The following is an 18,410-nucleotide window of genomic DNA, read 5'->3' as shown; positions in this document are numbered from 1 at the left end:
GATAGTGTTTCCGGTGCAACATATGGTTTTGCTTGAGTCTATACAGCATAGTTTCTGTGAGAGGGGAACATGCAATTCATTAGTTAGCACCATTTTTATTCCAGCTGTCTTTAATTGCACTATTTGTTGAGAAATATATTACACAGACTACAAAAGCCTCTGTACCTTATTCAGGGATACAATACAACTACTTGTTTTTCTTGCCTCTGCAGTATAATGGCTGTTGGGGAGGGTATGTTGTTAACTGTGGGGAGCGAGTTACTATTGCCTCCACGTGAACATCGTTAAACATTTTTCGTGTGCGTGGCATATGCAACACTTTTTAATGTCTTTTTCATAAAGTAAAACCAGGGGTGCCAGTTATACACCACGAGTTATTTTCAAATAAATATGGTAAGCGTTTTGCCGACAAGTTGACATCCTTCTGCTGCTTACCCTGCTCAGCTAACTTTGATGGCGAGTTACAACACAAATATTTTTCTCACTACCGCTATTTTTATTTCAAACCAACATCATTAAAATCAATTTAATAATACAATAATCAATTTTACACTGAATAATATTATAAATAAATTAAGTTAGATTAATTTTCTATTAATTTTTCCCCTATTAAAAACTGCCCGGTACATCAGCAACACGATTTGTAAATTTTTGATTATAGATTCATTAATTATATAGAGTTCGTGGTTAAAAAAATCAACCTTCAGAATTACTGGAAATGAGTGCTAATTTAGTTCCTTTTACTGAAGAAAATGTGTTGCCATTGCAGTATGAACAGGATGGCAAAAGTGTTTCAAGTGATGGAAGTGATTTAAATACAGTCTCACACAAAAGAACACGGCTACTGTCAGAAAGTGATGGCAAATAAAATTTAACTAATAACAATATGCACAGGCGTATTTGGGCATTTTCGAATTTCTGTTTTAAAAGTGATTTTATTTTGTTTGAAAATAACTTATTGTTCATATCAGGTTTTCACATCTGGAATCATTCTATTTTTTCATATGCACTGTATTCTTTTTTACACAGTTTTTTCTGGAACCAATCTACAGTGTAAATGGAGAATTGGGTGGACTCTGATTTCAAAAAAAGTGTATTGAAAACTGCTAAAGAAATAAGAAAATTGTCATAATATGAGTTTGCATATATGAGACGGAGTCTGAATGCTCATTTAAAATTGCTTGGAATTTATTGGTCCAGTGAGCAAAGATCAGTGTGTATAATTTATACTGGCAAACAAAAGAGACAACCAGTATAATAATAATAATATTATTATTTTATAACACCTTCAAGGAGTACATTGGGTGGACTCTGATTTCAAAAAAAGTGTATTGAAAACTGCTAAAGAAATAAGAAAATTGTCATAATGTGAGTTTGCATATATGAGACGGAGTCTGAATGCTCATTTAAAATTGCTTGGAATTTATTGGTCCAGTGAGCAAAGATCAGTGTGTATAATTTATACTGGCAAACAAAAGAGACAACCAGTATAATAATAATAATATTATTATTTTGTAACACCTTCAAGGAGTACAAAGACTGATCAAGGTAGGACACCTACTCTAAAACTCTGTCTTCACCACTTCCATCTGTACCATCATCTACACCAATGCTATCTATGTCATATTAGTATATTAGCACAATGACAGATTACTTCTAGTGTTTAAAAAGAGTAAGAATGATTCAGCACAAAAAACAATTTAAATATTTAATATTTTCTAAAAAAGTGATCAGAATAAGCATTCTTTCATATTCTTTTTTTTTACAATTCATTTTACTCATAATTTTATAAAATAATGCTTATTTGATTATTAGTTTAAATATATAAATCTGAGCACATCTTTCTTCAGAGTTTAGGAAAAATTCATGTGACCTAAACAAATTATTTTTGAAACCAGCAGAGTTTGGGAAAATTTACCATGCTAACTGCTAGTTTGCCCAGATTCAATTTGAAGACTTCCATTACAAATGAATTGAATGTATAATTTATTTTCATCTTACTACTAACTGTACCTATTAATCTGGATTTAGGCTGTCAGCTACTAAAAGGAATTAGAGCTGATAAAGGCGACTGAAAACAAGAGAAAAAGATATCCTTGAAGTATGGAGTAATAACTTCAAAAAAATTGATAAATGAAACAAGCAGTGATGACAGCACAATGGTGAAAAACACTGACCAGGCATGCAGTCAGGAATACATATCTATACTTGAAGTAGACCATCAAAAGCTTGAAATGTGAGAAAGGTAGCAGGAGTAGATGATATTTGACCAGAAATGCTCAATTATGGAGGTATAAAAGTCATACAGTCGTGCATTGCATAGTTCAGAAGGCTTGGACAGAGGGACGAATTCCAGATGATTGGAGTAGAGCTCTCATAGTACCGATATATAAAATGGGAAATAAAATTGAATGCGAGAATTACAGACGCATTTCATTACTGACAGTTCCTGGTGAGATATATGCAAGTATACTTAAGAAACGGTTGAGAAGGATTGTGGAAGGAAAAGCTTGATGAAGAACAAGCAGGATTCAGGCCAAATAGAGGTTGTCAGAATCAGATTTTCACTTTATGACAGATAGTTGAGAAATCATGGGAATATAACAAAGATCTGTATTTAAGTTTTGTAGATCTGGAAAAAAGTATACGAGGTGCCATGAGAAAAGCTATTCCAAACGCTAAAGTTATATGGTTTAAATGGGGTATTATATCAAGCAATACTTAGTCTTTATTTGAGTTGTAAGTTGGTAGTTAGAATTGAAGGAAGTACAGAAAGATGGTTTAATGTTAAATCTGGTGTCAGACAAGAAGGAAAGTGGTATTAAACCTGATATCAAAATTGGAGGTGTTAATCTCAGATCTTTGTTTCATGCGGATAATGTTATAATTCTAAATAAATCTGCTACAAGTCTGCAAGATTCCCTGATTAAATTGAATAACTGTTGTAATAGATATGGTATGAAGGTCAGCAATAACAAGGCAAAGACAATGAAAATAGGAAGAAGCATTGAAAATATCAACTGCATTGTGAATGGAGAACCTATAAAACAAATAAAACATTTCAGCTACTTAGGCACAATTTTTAGTGAAGATGGTAAATTAAATATGGAAATAGACAACAGAATCGATAAAGCTGGTATGTTAGGAAGCCAACTGAATAAATTTACATGGAATAAAAGAGAGATTAGTCAGAACGCTGAATTAGCTTATACAAGACAGTTCAAACCAATTTATCTTATGACTGTTTCCTATGATATTAGGAAAGAACCTGACATTGTTAGCATCAGGAATGTGTTAGCAGAGCTAATCTCAGGTGGTATGATCACTTAAACAGAATGGGAGGGGAAAGATTTCTCTGTCAGGTTGGCAGGAAAAAGACCCAGAGGAAGACCAAGATATAGGTGGATTGATACAGTAAAAAGTACCTTAGAAGACAGAAATATAAGATCTGATAATATTGGAGTCTTTACAGGTAACAGATTGATTTGGAGGAAAATTGTAGATAGGGAGTTAGTAATGATGTAAGTTTTTCATGTAATACTATCATATCCTGAACACGCCTCAAGGGTACATGTCAGGAATTTGATGATGATAATACGTAATACAAAGCTCTTCCTTTCAAATATGCAAATAAACTTATTTCTATAACCTTAAGTAATTTGCGTAATTATTGATGGTATTTTAAACTGAATGGCATTTGTATTCAGCAGTGTTTGGAACTTTAAATTATTTTTTACAATGTCAGTGTTTTTGTGTTTCTGATCTGGAAAATTCAAAATATTCTAAGAGATACTAATCATGTAAAAATACTAATGATGTTGAAAGCATCATTAGCATCCTCCCATAAGGTGGAATGCTTTTAGCTACAAAGAAAATATGTTTTCTCTGTTTGGGTGAGCTGATTATTTGGTTCTGGGACAAAATTCCAAGAGAGTGTGGGACCGAAGTTGAAAGTTTTTCTACTTGGTTATACTATAAATTAAAGATGCTAAGAAATTATATTCTTGGTTTAATCCTTTATTAAAGTGTAAGCAAACAAAGTTTGCACATGAAGTAACTTCACATCACTTGCCTTAGTATCCCAAAATGCAAAGCACATATCCTTACGGACATGTATAATGCTATGCATTATTGGAAGGGTCACTACCCAGACTGTTTTTGACCTTTATCGAAGACTCATCAGTGGGAACAAGACCCAGAAGTGACACCAAGGCTGAAGTAATGCAGAAGTCATATTTCCATATACAAGGAGCCAATAGGTATCACACCTTATTATTAAAATACTCTGGATTATAGATAGATAGATGTTGAATTTATAGTATAACCAAGTGGAAAAACTTTCAACATCCATCTATAATCTAGAGTATTTTAGTAATAAGGTGTGACACCTTTTGGCTGCTTGTATATGGAAATATGATTTCTGCATTACTTCAACCTTGGTATCACTTCTGGGTCTGGCTCCCACTAATGAGACCTCAATAAAGGTTGAAAGCAGTCTGGGTAGCGACCCTTCCCATAATGCAGAGCTGATGTGACGTCATTAGCCTCTATATATGAGTTGCCCGCTTGTGAAGTTACTTCACGTGCAAGCTTTGTTTGCTTACACTTGGATAAAGAATTTAACCAAGAATATAATTTCTTGGCATCAAGTGGAAATACTTTCAACATCTATCTCTAACCCAGAGTATTTTACTAATAAGGTGTGACATCTTTTGGCTATTTGTATATGGAAATATGACTTCTGCGCTATTCAACATTGGTATCATTTCTGGGTCTGGCTCCCACTGATGAGACCTCAATAAAGGTTGAAATCGATCTGGGTGGTGACCCTTCCCATAATACATAGCATTATACATCTCTGTAAGGATATGTGCTTTGCATTATGGGATACTAAGGCAAGTGATGTGAAATCATTAGCTTCTACATAACGAGATGCCCAGTTGTGAAGTTACTTCACATGCAAATTATGTATGCTTACACTTGGATAAAGGATTAAATCAAGATAATTTCTTGGCATCTTTAATTTATAGTGGGGATAGAAATTATCAGGTGTAGCATAAGTCTCACATTTAAGTTTGGCAGAGTACTTGCTATACTTCTTGCCACTCTTCCTTCCCTTCAATGATTTACCTGTTTTGGTCTTTTGCCAGTAATATTTATCGACAGTTCAGCAACTTAGCATTTGGTTAGCCAGGACTGTGATTACAAATTAGGTATGTTAAATAATTATGAAAAATGTTTTCCAATAACATTTATTGGTCAAGTAGTTAGTCCATCTGCACTCTAACCAACAGGCTGTGGGTTTGAATCACACCATGGGCATGAGAGACCACTGTCTCACTGGAGGCTTAAAAAGATTTGAAAAAAGTTCCTGGTTTGGTCTCTAGAGTAGGATTTCTGAACTATGAAGAAATCAATATAAAGAAATCCTTAGACCCACTTGCTGTACGAATGTACAGCAGTATATAATGTATGGGCTTATAAATCTTTTGAGAGTGGGAATCACATAAAAAAAATGACGAACAATTCTCCCTCACTTTCTGTGCAAAATTCCAATATATATAAATATATATAGTTTGACATCAGGCACACAGTTATATATCTCTTGCTGTTATGGAGATATCTTGTTTTCATAAATAACAAATAAAATGCAGTAGATACCCTGTTTTTTTCTTTTTTTGAACAAATGATGTTAAACTGCATTAAGTGTTTTTCCGACTGCAACTTATTTAAAATATCACAAATTTATATTTGAGAATCTCAGCTACTATCACTTTTAGCTTAAAAATGCAACTGACGGTTTTTTTTTTTTGTCTAATTTTCTACTGGTTTTGAAACTTTTCACAGGGATTGTTTCATCTTTGAGTATTTGAAATCCTATTTCTTCATTTTCCCATGCAGAAAATGAATAAAATAATAATACTGTTGGATCTGCCTGCTGATTCTAGCCACTACCTTCTTTTAACTTTAGGTCCTGGCATCAGTTGTTTAGGGAATAATGAACATCTGAAATTACTATAATTTTTACAAATAGGTTTTCTGTTATATTTTCTCTACATAAAAAGTCATTTATATTTACACCATAAAGTTAGTATTTAATGTTACTGTTTTCTCCCTACCCCTATCAGCAGTTTTAGTGGTAATCCTTTGAGGATTACCACTAAAACTGCTGATACTGGCTATGTCTTAAATATTTTGATGGTTAGCGTAAGGTCGTGGGTTCGAATCCTGCCATGGGCATGGATGTTTGTGATTGTCTTTAGGTGGAAGATGAATTTCATCGCCTAATGTGGCTGAAAAAGTTCAATGTTTGATTTCTAGAGCAGGTTTTCTGGATCATGTAAAAACAAAAAATTATAAAAAAAGGGAAGAAAATCCTTAGCCCATCCACGACACATTATAAATTTATTACAAGTTTAGTAATAACCATTTGTGGGTGATAACCACATTAAAATAATAATAATGCTCTCTATCATAGCAACAAAAGAATAATTGAGATTAGTAACTATTATTGAGAAAGAAAAGTAAAGAAAGAACATATCCCAGAAGTTACACTTATGAGTCTTCTTCTTTCACTATGCCTTATCCCATGTTAAACGGGGTCGTCGCACCGTTCTTTAACCTTCCTCTTCCAAGTTCTCTGGTCCAGGGCGTCCATCCTTCGGACCCCATCCTTTCCCCCCAAGATCCTCTGTCACCTTATCCCTCCACCTGAGTTTGGGCCTGCCTCTTTTCCTCCTTCCCTCCAACTACACTCCACTCATTTACCAACATACGTCTCAGCATTCCTCTCTACATGTCCAAACCACCTCAGCCTACTTTCTTGTATCTTCTTGCCAATTGGTCCCACCTTAACCGTCCCTCTGACGTAGTCATTCCTTATCCTGTCCTCCTTTGTCACACCACTCATCCATCTCAACATCCGCATCTCTGCTACCTCCATCTTCCTCTCCTGTGCCTTGGTTATAGGCCACGTCGCCACACCATGGAGCATCGCCAGCCTCATCACCATCTTATACAGCTTTCCTTTCCTCTTACAACTCACTCTCTTGTCGCACAGGATCCCGCTCATCTTCATCCAATTCATCCAACCGCATGTTATTTGGTGCTGTATTTCCTCATCCAAGTCACCATTCCTCTCGACAACCGACCCAAGGTACTTGAATTTCTTCCCTGAAATTGGCCTTTCACCCTGGAGTCGTATGACCATATCCTCGTCACTCCCGGTTGACATATATTCAGTCTTCACCTGGTTAATTCTCATGCCTCTCTCCACTCTTCCAGGGTATTTTCAAGCTTCTCTCGGGACGATTCGCATAGAACGATGTTGTCGGCAAACAGCATGCTCCATGGTGCCTCCTTCTTGACATCCTCTACTAGTACATCCATGACCAGGTCAAAGAGGTAGGGGCTCAGAGCTGACCCTGCGACAATGGGGAACCCTTCTGTCATGCCAACACTAGACCTGACCTGAGTTTCTGTTCCCTCATACATCTCCTTCACCAACCTCACGTACTTCTCTGACACTCCCCCCTCTTCCTCATACACCTCCATACCTCCTGCCTGGCCACTCCGTCGTATGCCTTTTCCAGGTCTATAAACACCATGTGCAGATGCACTTGCATCTCTCTATATTTCTCCATCAATCGCCTTAGCACAAATATCGCATCCATTGTCCCTCTACCTGGCATAAATCCAAACTGCTCCTCACCAATTTTCGTTTCCTGCTGTATATTTTCCTTCAATTACTCTTTCCCATATCTTCAATGTGTGTGACATCAGCTTGATCCCTCTATAGTTGCCACAGTCTTGAACATCTCCTCTTCCTTTGTAGATTGGGATGAGAATACGTTTCCTCCATTCCTCTGGTATCTTTTCCTGTTGGGCTATTTTCCTCATCAGATCCCATAACATATCCACGCCCTCACTGCCCAAACTTTTCCACACTTCCCCAGGTATCTGGTCTTCCCCCACAGCCTTTCCATTCTTCATTTTTCTTAGTACCCAATCCACTTCCTCTCTACTTATGCCTTGCACCGGTCTCTCATTTGCCTCTCCATCCTCACACCTCTCTCGGATTCTCCTCATTTAGTAGTTTACGGAAATATCCTTTCCATCTTCCTCTGATTTTGTCCTCCTCTTGTAATACTACTCCTGAGGCATCCTTTATCTGCTTGACTGATGTTATGTCTTTCGAGGCCTTATCTCTGGCTTTCACTATTCTCAACAACTGAGCTTCACCACCGTTTCTCTCCAGTTCTTCATAAACCTCATCAACTGCCCTTGCTTTCGCCCTTGCCACAGCTCTCTTTGCATTTTTCTTCGCTAATCTATATGCCTCCTTGTTGGCTCTAGTTCCAGTCACTTATGAGTCTAAGGACTCTTAAATGTTCCTTCTAGGAAACTCCATATCTACTCCATGTATACTGGGCTGTTTGTTTAAGAGTAAACAGCCCAGTAAACATAGTTCTTGTTTTGCTTGTAACTTTCTGATTGATCAACCAGCATTCTAAAAAGAAATCCTGATATTTCTTTTGTATATGGAGACAGTATTTTTGTATCAGTTTACAAATATAATACTTCCTAATTTAAATTAATCACATTTCAGTTATATCATTTGAAAAATTATAAATTATCTACTATGTAAAGGTTTGAAGAAACCTGTGCTGTTACACATGACATTTCTAAGGCATTCGATAGGCTTTGGCACTGAGGGCTTCTCAGCAAACTTCTGTCTTATTGGTTTGCATTATTCTGTTTGGTAATTGGAGTGCCAGTTATTTCTCGGGTTCTTTCATCCACCCTCTTCCTTATATAACAGTATAAATCACCTTTCTCCGACTTCAAACCCTATCTGTCAGTTTGTTGATTGTACCTTCCACCCATACTCATACAAACCTTGCAATGTTTGAACCTCTGAAGCTTCAAGATCATCTACAATAAGCATCCTAAACACACCATCTTTCAATGGAGGGATGACAACCTACCCACCTTCAATGCTTCAAAACAGTTTTGTCTTTTTTCTTGTAGGAAAGACAGTTCTTCTCTCCTTATTTTTGATGTTTAACTTAACAGCTAAAACCAGAGATCTCGCTTTTCGGACTGACTCTTACTATTAGCATTTCCTGGCATAATCACATCACTTCTGTAGCATCTATGGCATCCCTTTAGCTCAAGAAATCGTTTTTCTTGGTGTTCTCATATTTGAAATGATGCACTTAATATCTCTTTAAAAATTCTTGATGCTGTTCAGAAAAGGCCAGTTTAGTTGACTGATTACTCTCCCTTGGAGACTCTTCAGTCACTGTCTCATAGACAGTTAGTTTATCGATGCATCTCTTCTACAGATATTTTAGGGGTGCTATTTAGACAAATTGGCATCTACCATGTTTCACACTTCTACTAAATTTATAATAACATGATCAACAGCAGCCCAATATCCTTTTATAGGTGAACCATTCACTCGTGAAACCTACTCTTCCCAAGCAGAGGTTCACAAACTGTCTTAGTTCACGGCATCTTTAGTGTATCAGTAATTTTTTCACAGAATCCCTAGGCCAGTGTTTCTCAATGTGGGGCGTATGCCGCACAGGGGGGGGGGGGGGCAATTAAAAATGTACATGTACATATTTATAAATATTTATATTATACTTTTTTAGAACTTGGCTGACTATTACGCTAGGGGGGGGGAGGCATCAAGATCTTTGAGACGTTGAGGTAGGGCATGATCCAAAAAATGTTGAGAAACACTACCCTAGGCAAAAGAAAAACTCAACAGTTCTGTTTATTAAGTAGTTAGGTCCAAAATAACTACTCACTAACTATTTATGTCCTAAAAACTTAGTAGTTGTTTTAAAACAATAACCACTAAATTTTTAATGTGGTGTACAGTTTGGTAACCATTAAAATATTCCCAGGAGACAACAACCTTTAGCACTGCAAAAGAAATAAACAGATCACTTTGCTCTTGACCCCAGCCCACAAAAAATATTTGTTACAGTCTTGTACTTCTGTGTGTGGGAATGATATTAAAAATGATTTAAGAAAAAAATTGCAGTTACTTACAATTGGCATTCACAATTTTTTTATAGTAGGGGTGCTTTAGTTGACCATTGTTTAAATTAAAGATTGATATTATTTATTTTCAAACTGTTCACAAGAGAAGCAAAAAATTTTTTCTTCTTCATACAACAAGAAAATTACTGCACAACAATGCATAGTGCTTCCTTCTTCATGGAGCATGATCTTATCAGAATCAAATTTTATTCATGAACAACAAAATTACACTATAAATGCATTAATACTCTAATGGAAGTACAGATATTTCGTACTGAAAACAACAGTACATCATCAGTATGTAGAAACAAGCAAATTAAAGAACAGGAATTTAAGGTACATACATAATCGGTTCACCAATTAAAAATGGTTGCTGCAAGCTAAAAATTAATATTAATAAATATTAAAATTTATTTTTGATGTTTACATAATGAGGATCTACCAAACTTTTAGGGGAGAGAGAGAGACAATCATTCTGATCCAGGTTAGACCAATGTAAAAGGGCTTCATGACTTTCTTTGAAAAGGCATTCATATATAAAACTGCTTCCATGGAGAAGACAAGGTTCATCCCACTAGATACTGTGTTTAGTGTCAATACTATGCTCTGCCAGACCAGACTTTTGAGGTTTTACATATTCAATATAGTATTGAATGCCCTTGGAGCCTGTCTACCCCAAGTACATCAAATTACATTCCAAAGGAATCTGGTAAACACCACTTAAAGATAGAGGTGACAGTTTGTCTTTTGTAGATAGTAACAGATGAGAAATTTTGTTGATTAAGAAAATATGTGGGAATAAAGGCTTGTGAGAATAACACTAATTTTTTGAGAGGTGTGCACATAAGAAGGATGTCCAAGAATGATAAACTATCAGCATTTTATTTTTGGTGAAGTGAATGCATGAGTGAAGGCTGACAATTTAGGAAAGTGGCAAGTTTATTTTCAGAATGAGACCAATAATTATCAGTAACTACAGAGGTAATTCCCTCTTGGACACTTGCTACAGGAGTTACATGGAATGCCCCGTAAATGCTGAACACAGTATGACAATGAAAGAAAGGAAGCAAGATAATCAGGAATGTATGTGTCATACAGTTGTCTCTCACTATAGCAAGCGTCACCATAACAAATGTATTCACTATACCAAGTTACTGAAAAGTCCCATAAACTGCATTGCAACAAACTATTTCTGCTAGCCTATGAGTTGGTTATAGTGAGGGTGGACTGTATATGGTTTTGTATGTGCTACTGTACCAATGGCATTCTACAATATTACTGTTACTGGTGCAGCACTACTTTATTGTGGAGGCAATATTGTTGAAAGGTGTCACATAACTTTCTTATATATCCTTTCTAAGTTCACCTATGCTCCTCATGTATGACAGGTTCACAATCATTTGCGGGTGGGATTATCACAAAAATAAATAAGTAAATAAATATGCATGCATGCAGACACTCTCATCAACTAACAAAAATCTAATTTTGATTAAGCCAGATTTTACTAAGCACTGTCACAAACACTTTTGGTTGACAATTATTATTATTATTATTATTTTTTTTTAATATGGTTCCCACCCAGGTAAGGTTACTGGTAAACCTATAGTACATTTGTACCGTGGGTGGGCTAAGGATTTTTTCCCCCTATTTTTTTAATCAATTTTATATACATATTTTAAAAAACAAACACTTTTGGTTGACAATTATTATTATTATTATTATTTTTTAATATGGTTCCCACCCAAGTAAGGTTACTGGTAAACCTATAGTACATTTGTACCGTGGGTGGGCTAAGGATTTTTTCCCCCTATTTTTTTAATCAATTTTATATACATTTTTTAAAATAAATTTTTATTTATTTTTACACAGTTCAGAAACCCTGCTTTAGATACCAAACACGAAAAATTTTCAAGCCACTTTATATCTCTAGTAAGCGAGGCAGTGGTCTCGCACTGGGCGATGAAATTCATTTCTTACCTAAACACAATCACAAACATCCATGGACAACCAGGCCAGCCAATTACTAGTGTGTCACCTAGGCAATGAGTTAGAACAAGGCTGTAATTAATTAACCAAATCACAGGAACAGCAATAAGAAAAGAGTCAATGTAAGAACAGAAGAAAAAGCAAAAATTAAACTTAGTCAGGAAAACCACTAGAGAATAATAGCAGGAAAGACAAAACCAGTCAGAAGAATTCAGATATTGTACGGTTTTAGAGATAACAGCTTTAAGAAACACTGTATTACAAACACACTACCAAAATGCATAGTGTAAATGTACTTTGGCAGTAGGGAGGGAAGAAGTTGTTACTTTCACTATAAAAGGAAAAATGTTGCCAAAGTACTGCAATACACTTGCAATCTATGCAGCTCAATTTACTCTTCACTGGGCTTTTCCAGGTCTAAGAATTTACAAGTTGTATGTTATGAAACCCAACAAGTGGATGTATATGTGGATATTTATTTATATATAAAAAAGAAATCTAAATATATATAAAAGAAATATCATGAAATGCAATGGAATAAGTTCAATTATTTACATAAGTGATTACATCAATTTATTAATTGCTTATGTAATGAATCTACTATTGTCTCAAATTAACATAATTATTTATATTATATTGTTAACTATTAGCTTTTTTCACATGAATCACAATGTTGTATTCTGACTGATTCTGATACAATAACTTAATGAATTTGGCATGGTGAGAAATTGAAGGGGAAAAAAAATCTCATTCGAATAAATATTGAAACGTATCAAACCCCCACCCTGCCAGATTTTTTATACAGGTATGACACTGAACAAAGTAAATCTAATAGTATATATACATTGCTGTAAAAGAAGGATAACCATTGGTAATATTACACACTTGAAATTTTTACAGTGCTTGAAATGGTAGGATCACCATGATTCTTTCAATCTAAGTTTCAAAAATCATTTTAACTATATGAGGCCACATTCATCATTACAGAATTGTTTTCTCTTACTCAGTGGAAATAAGTAAAGCCATTGGAAGAGTCTCATAACTTGAGAAAAATGACATACATTCCTCATATACCAATATCAATTTCCATACCTCTTATTTAATACTGTTTCTTGTTATGCATGTATTTCGATGTCCAGTAATGATCATCAAGTTTCAAATGGTTCTAAAAAGGAATAAGGAAGTGTAACAAGCAAAAATTTTGAACATTATATTTTTATAATGATTTTTTTTAACATTAAGTATACATCAGAATAATCTGTTAATCTACACACACAAAAGCCAAAATTTAATAAAATGCTTCACACACTTCATAACAGATATAACTGATTAACCATAGCACACTTATAATAACTGGAATAATTTACTTGTGAGTTTGCTACAGTGAGAGCTGTATAACTATTTTTGGATCAAACAGTTATAATCTATTATTTGAATCAGGCAATGCATATAAATCATTTTATCCAGACTTGGCTTACTCATGGCACAAATATACCAGAAGGTTTCTTACCTGGATTTATCATAAAACTTCTGCTGCTGCTCAAAAGTGAATTGCTACATTAAGAGAGAATCAGCCCTTATAAGCATCCTTCAAAACAATCTATCATACATTTTTATCCAGTAATGTATGAATGAAATGCAATTCTAGTAAAGGAATTGCATTTCATTCATACTAAATATCAACAGAAGGCTTCTGCTACCATGAAAATGAATGCACAGCTGAGGTTCTCTGAATTAGAATAGATGGATTTTGGACCTCGGAAAGGATGATAACTGCCGGGGCTAATGTTTGGCAGAGAGAGTTGACTATTTTAATGTTTTCTTTTGGTAAAATGCATTAATCTTACACAAGCAACATTATTATTATTATTATTATAGTGAAATGTGTCAAGAGATTAGGAGTCATTATTAGGAGTCTGCTCCAAAGTCTATCATACAATATCTTAAACTCATTCACTATCTGAATAATCAGGCAATGTATTCCATATAGTAAATACCCCATGCAAAAAACAAACTTTTCCTTGCATACCACTTCCCAAACTGCTCACCATTTGAGGGCCCCTTAACTTTCGGAAAATCTTTCCGATGTCCATTTTGCACACTTCTCAACAAATTATATGACTCAGTCATATCCATCAGATTTACCATAATCATCGGCAACCCTCCGAATGATATCTTTAATTGTCCACCTTTGTACTCCCTTTTTAAAGTTTCTTTATCCCTTTGAATTTCAGGTGACTGGATCTGTACTATTACAGATGCTACCCATTGAATATTGAATTCACTAATAGTTTTGCAATGGTTCTGAGAACTTCAACTCTCTTCACATTTGCCTCAAGATCACTTTCTGCTTCTATTTCCTTTGGTATAGTTATACAAACAGAATACACAACCTTCCATTCTCCAAATTCCAATAAATTTACATAAATTAAAAACAATTGTTATTCCTATTGTCTGACTACCTTTAAAGACTATTCAAATTGTTCTGAAGAGAACACATCGGCACTATTATTGTAACTCTTCCCAACTTTACATCATCTGTAAACAATGAACATCTCCTTGCAATCTATTAATTTACTTCCATTTGTACGAAGGCTGTTCAATAAGTAATAAGACTAATTTTACTGTCACGAAACCACTCATCACATATTAATGTGGAATAAAGAAATGTTGTTGTCTGTATCAACAAAAGTGGTTGATAGATGGTGTATACGGGCTGATGTGCTAGAGTGTCATGTGACTAAATGCAAGCTTGTTTCGGCACGCCTATGACCCACGACCAGTCATCAAAATGGAAGCATCCTTGGAACAGCATGATGCAATTAAATTTTGTGTGCGTTTGCAAAAATCGGCATCGGACACTTTTAACATGATACGCGAAGCTTTCCACGATGAAGCAATATCGAGGGCAAGTGTTTTTCGCTGGCATAAAACTTTTAAGGAAGGAAGGCAAAATGTGGAAGATCTTGAATGTGAGGGAAGACCTTCAATGTCCATCACAGAGACAATGATCAACACAGCAATGATTATCATCAAGGAGGATCACAGAATTACAGTACGCCAGCTGCATGTTGTCCTGAATATTTCTGTGGGAAGTGTTCACTCAATCATGGCTGAACATTTGGGACTGAAACGTGTTTGCGCCCGATGGATTCCCAAACTCGACACCGGAGCAAATGCAGCATCGAGTGGATGTGTGCACAGAATGGAAAGAAAAAAACTGGAACAAGAAGGCGACAACCTCTTAAAACGCATCATTACAGCAGCTTGGTTGTATCACTATGACCCTACAATGAAACAACAAAGCAGTGAATGGAAGCATCCATCTTCGCCTACCCCCAAGAAAGCAAAAACTGTGAAATCGGCTGGTAAAGTTATGACCATAATGTTTTTTTGACTATGAAGACATTGTTTACCAACACGCTGTAGAACCCGGAATACTGTAAACGGCTCATACTATGCGGATGTTTTACAGACAATGGTACAGCACATCAAAAGGAAGCGTCCATTGCTGAAGAATGGCTTCTTATTGCACCACGATAATGCAAGGCCACATATTGCTGGTGGTGTAGTGGACGTTTTGTAGAAGAACAACATAGATATCCTACCACACCCTCCATACAGTCCTGATCTCGCACCGTGCGATGTCTGGCTGTTTCTTCAGCTCAAGAAACCACTAAGAGGCTGCCATTTCGAAAGCAACAAAGCATGTGTAAAAGCTGCGGAAGCGGTTTTGAAAGAACTCTCAAAAAATGGACTTTCACATGTGTTTAAGAAGTGGACGCAACATTGGGACAAATGCATCGCCTCTCACGGTAGTTTCTTCGAAAAAGACCATATAAATGATGACGATTAAAGGTAATCTGCTTTCTGTATAAATATAGTCTTATTACTTATTGAACAGCTTCCGTATATGAAATGAATTTTGTGATGTTATGTGCAGATGTACAGTACCAACAGAAACAAAAACAAACAAAAAATATATATTCATTTTATAAAAATGAGCTACATGGCATCTGACCTATTAAGAGCTGATGTCTTTTCAAACTCCAACATAAATGTTCATTATATATAGTTTTACTAATTATCTGAACTTAAACCTCTATTTAATATCTGAATAGTCAAAAATTTGACATTATGCTATCTCTTATTTGAGAGCTACTGATAATCAGAACACCCTACAACCTACCTATTATAACATCTGAATTATTCCAAACAACTGACCCTCTGGAACAGCAGATGCAAGTCATCATGTAATTTATTGCATATACATTTAACATATATTTATTGAAAATACATGAAAAAAAGTTAGCATAAGTATAGATGAAAAACACAAAACAAACATGGCCCATTTTTTTATGTTTATTTAATATGACTTCTGTTAAATTTAATTCATATTAAATCAAATCATATTAAATAATATGATACTCATGCAGTTCTTTAATGCCTAATTTGACATGTTCATGCTAGAAATATCTGAATTTGCGTAAACCACCACCGGGTACTAACTTTAGCATGTTTGTAGAATTTTATTTGTAAAAAAACATTTATGAAGTATCTTGATGATATTGAATATCTCAAATGCAATTAGGACTGATTTCAAGTTTTATATATATATACTCATATGCATCTTTATTTGCTTTATATAATTTGCATGTTTTCTGTACCCAATGTCTTCATTATTTTCTGAAACTGAAAATTTGAAAGAGGATATTACAACAAATGTGTTTAGTTAGCTACTATGTTTAGTGCTATAATAAATCTATTTTGCTTGCATGCATGAAACAAAATCAAAATCACTCCCCTTCCACAGACTCTGTGGAAAGGGAGTGATTTTGATTACGAAGTGGCATTCCAATTGTCTCTAATTACAATAATTTTTGCCAAATATAGTACAAAGACTATAAAATGTTTCTGTACTGCATTTAGTGATACAATAAAACAACTTGTTTTTCATGCTATTGCAGTATAGCATCTGTTGAGGTTGGAATATTTGTCACGGTTTTATTCTTTTTATTCAACCTTTTTATTCCAGACTTTGGAAAGAACAAATGTGGTAAAAAATTTTCTATTCCTGAATAAAAATAAATAAAAACTTTTATGTATTATAAGAAGTGATTCATTTGCAATAACACAATAGCACGTTAGTTATCTATTATTGATAAGACAGAAGAGCCACCACTGAAAAAAACATAATGAATGTAGGATTTGTGAAAGGATGGATAATTCCCATAATGATGGGAAATTACAGTTGACTCTTGAAGAACAGAGGCTTGAACTGTGAGGGTCGACTTATACATGGATTTTTTTTAAATAAATATATTGGAAAATTGTTTGGAGATTTGCAACAATTTGAAAAAACTTGAGGACAAACAATGTAGCCTAAAAAAAATATCGATAAAATTAAGAAAAAGTTACGTAAGTTATGAATGCATAAAATATCTACATATATTTTATGCATTCATAACTTAAAATTTAAAATTTTAAGTTATGAATTTTTTTAAACTTCTTTAAAATTTATTTAAACTTCATAACGTTTAAATAAATTTTAACTTTTTATAATAGATTTGTGTATATTTTATATGGTAGCAAATGATAAAATAGACTAGCATATGAAATATACACAAATCTACTATAAAAAGTTAAAATTTATCAAAACTTACACACACACACACACACACACACACACACACACACACACACACACACACACACACACACACACACACACACTTACAGACCATACAAGGCCATTTGCAAGAGAAATGTAAATAAACATAAAGATGCAGTATTAAATCATGACTACATAAAATTAACTGTTATTAATTAATTAGCATAAAAAATAAAAAAATTATGACCATTCGTTAGTGTATATGCTAGGCTGCCGTGAAGCAATTATATTGCTGCTTCTTCATTATCAATGCATGAATACTTATACCTGTAAATAAATATGAATCATTTCTTTTTCACATTATCTTTTCATTTTTGATATCTAGTGTTAACAATACAGGAAAACCTCGCTTAACGCTAATTCGATATGCGCAATAATCAGTTAGCACGAATGAGTGAAATGATGCTATTTCCTGCTTTAAGCAAATGATTAATCAGTTAATGCAATTTTTTTATGTTATGCGAAATTTTTTGTTGCCAATCTGCAGTGAGTGGAAAAGCTGGAAATCATTAAGAGATGAAAGTGTTGCTAGTAATACAATGATTGTGTGAGAACTGGGATACAGTGAATCTACAGTTTGGACTATATTAAATAAGAGCAAAGAATAGAAAGAACAAGGAAAAGTTGCTACTGCTTCTTTAAGCATGCAGATGACCCAAAACAGAAGCCATTTAATGATCGAGATGGAGTGTCTTCT

General features: G+C 34.6%; 1 protein-coding gene across 2 annotated transcripts in view; it reads right to left on the bottom strand.

The window, feature by feature from the left end:
- LOC150107101 (ubiquitin-conjugating enzyme E2 G1-like) overlaps window positions 1-18,410 on the bottom strand; it is a 182,470-nt gene that overhangs the window by 22,460 nt on the left and 141,600 nt on the right. For both annotated transcript variants that reach the window (XM_090391001.1, XM_090391002.1), the window contains exon 6: window positions 13,135-13,207. The gene's annotated coding sequence lies outside the window, so the exon portion shown is untranslated. The remainder of the gene's footprint in view (window positions 1-13,134; window positions 13,208-18,410) is intronic.

Source organism: Typopeltis vanoorti, chromosome 4 (assembly GCF_054136105.1).
Source record: "Typopeltis vanoorti isolate ZY-2024b chromosome 4, IOZ_Tvanoo_1.0, whole genome shotgun sequence".
In the NCBI taxonomy this organism is placed as follows: domain Eukaryota; kingdom Metazoa; phylum Arthropoda; class Arachnida; order Uropygi; family Thelyphonidae; genus Typopeltis; species Typopeltis vanoorti.
Note: the sequence above shows the minus strand (reverse complement) of the source record. Positions and strands in the feature narration are given on the sequence as shown.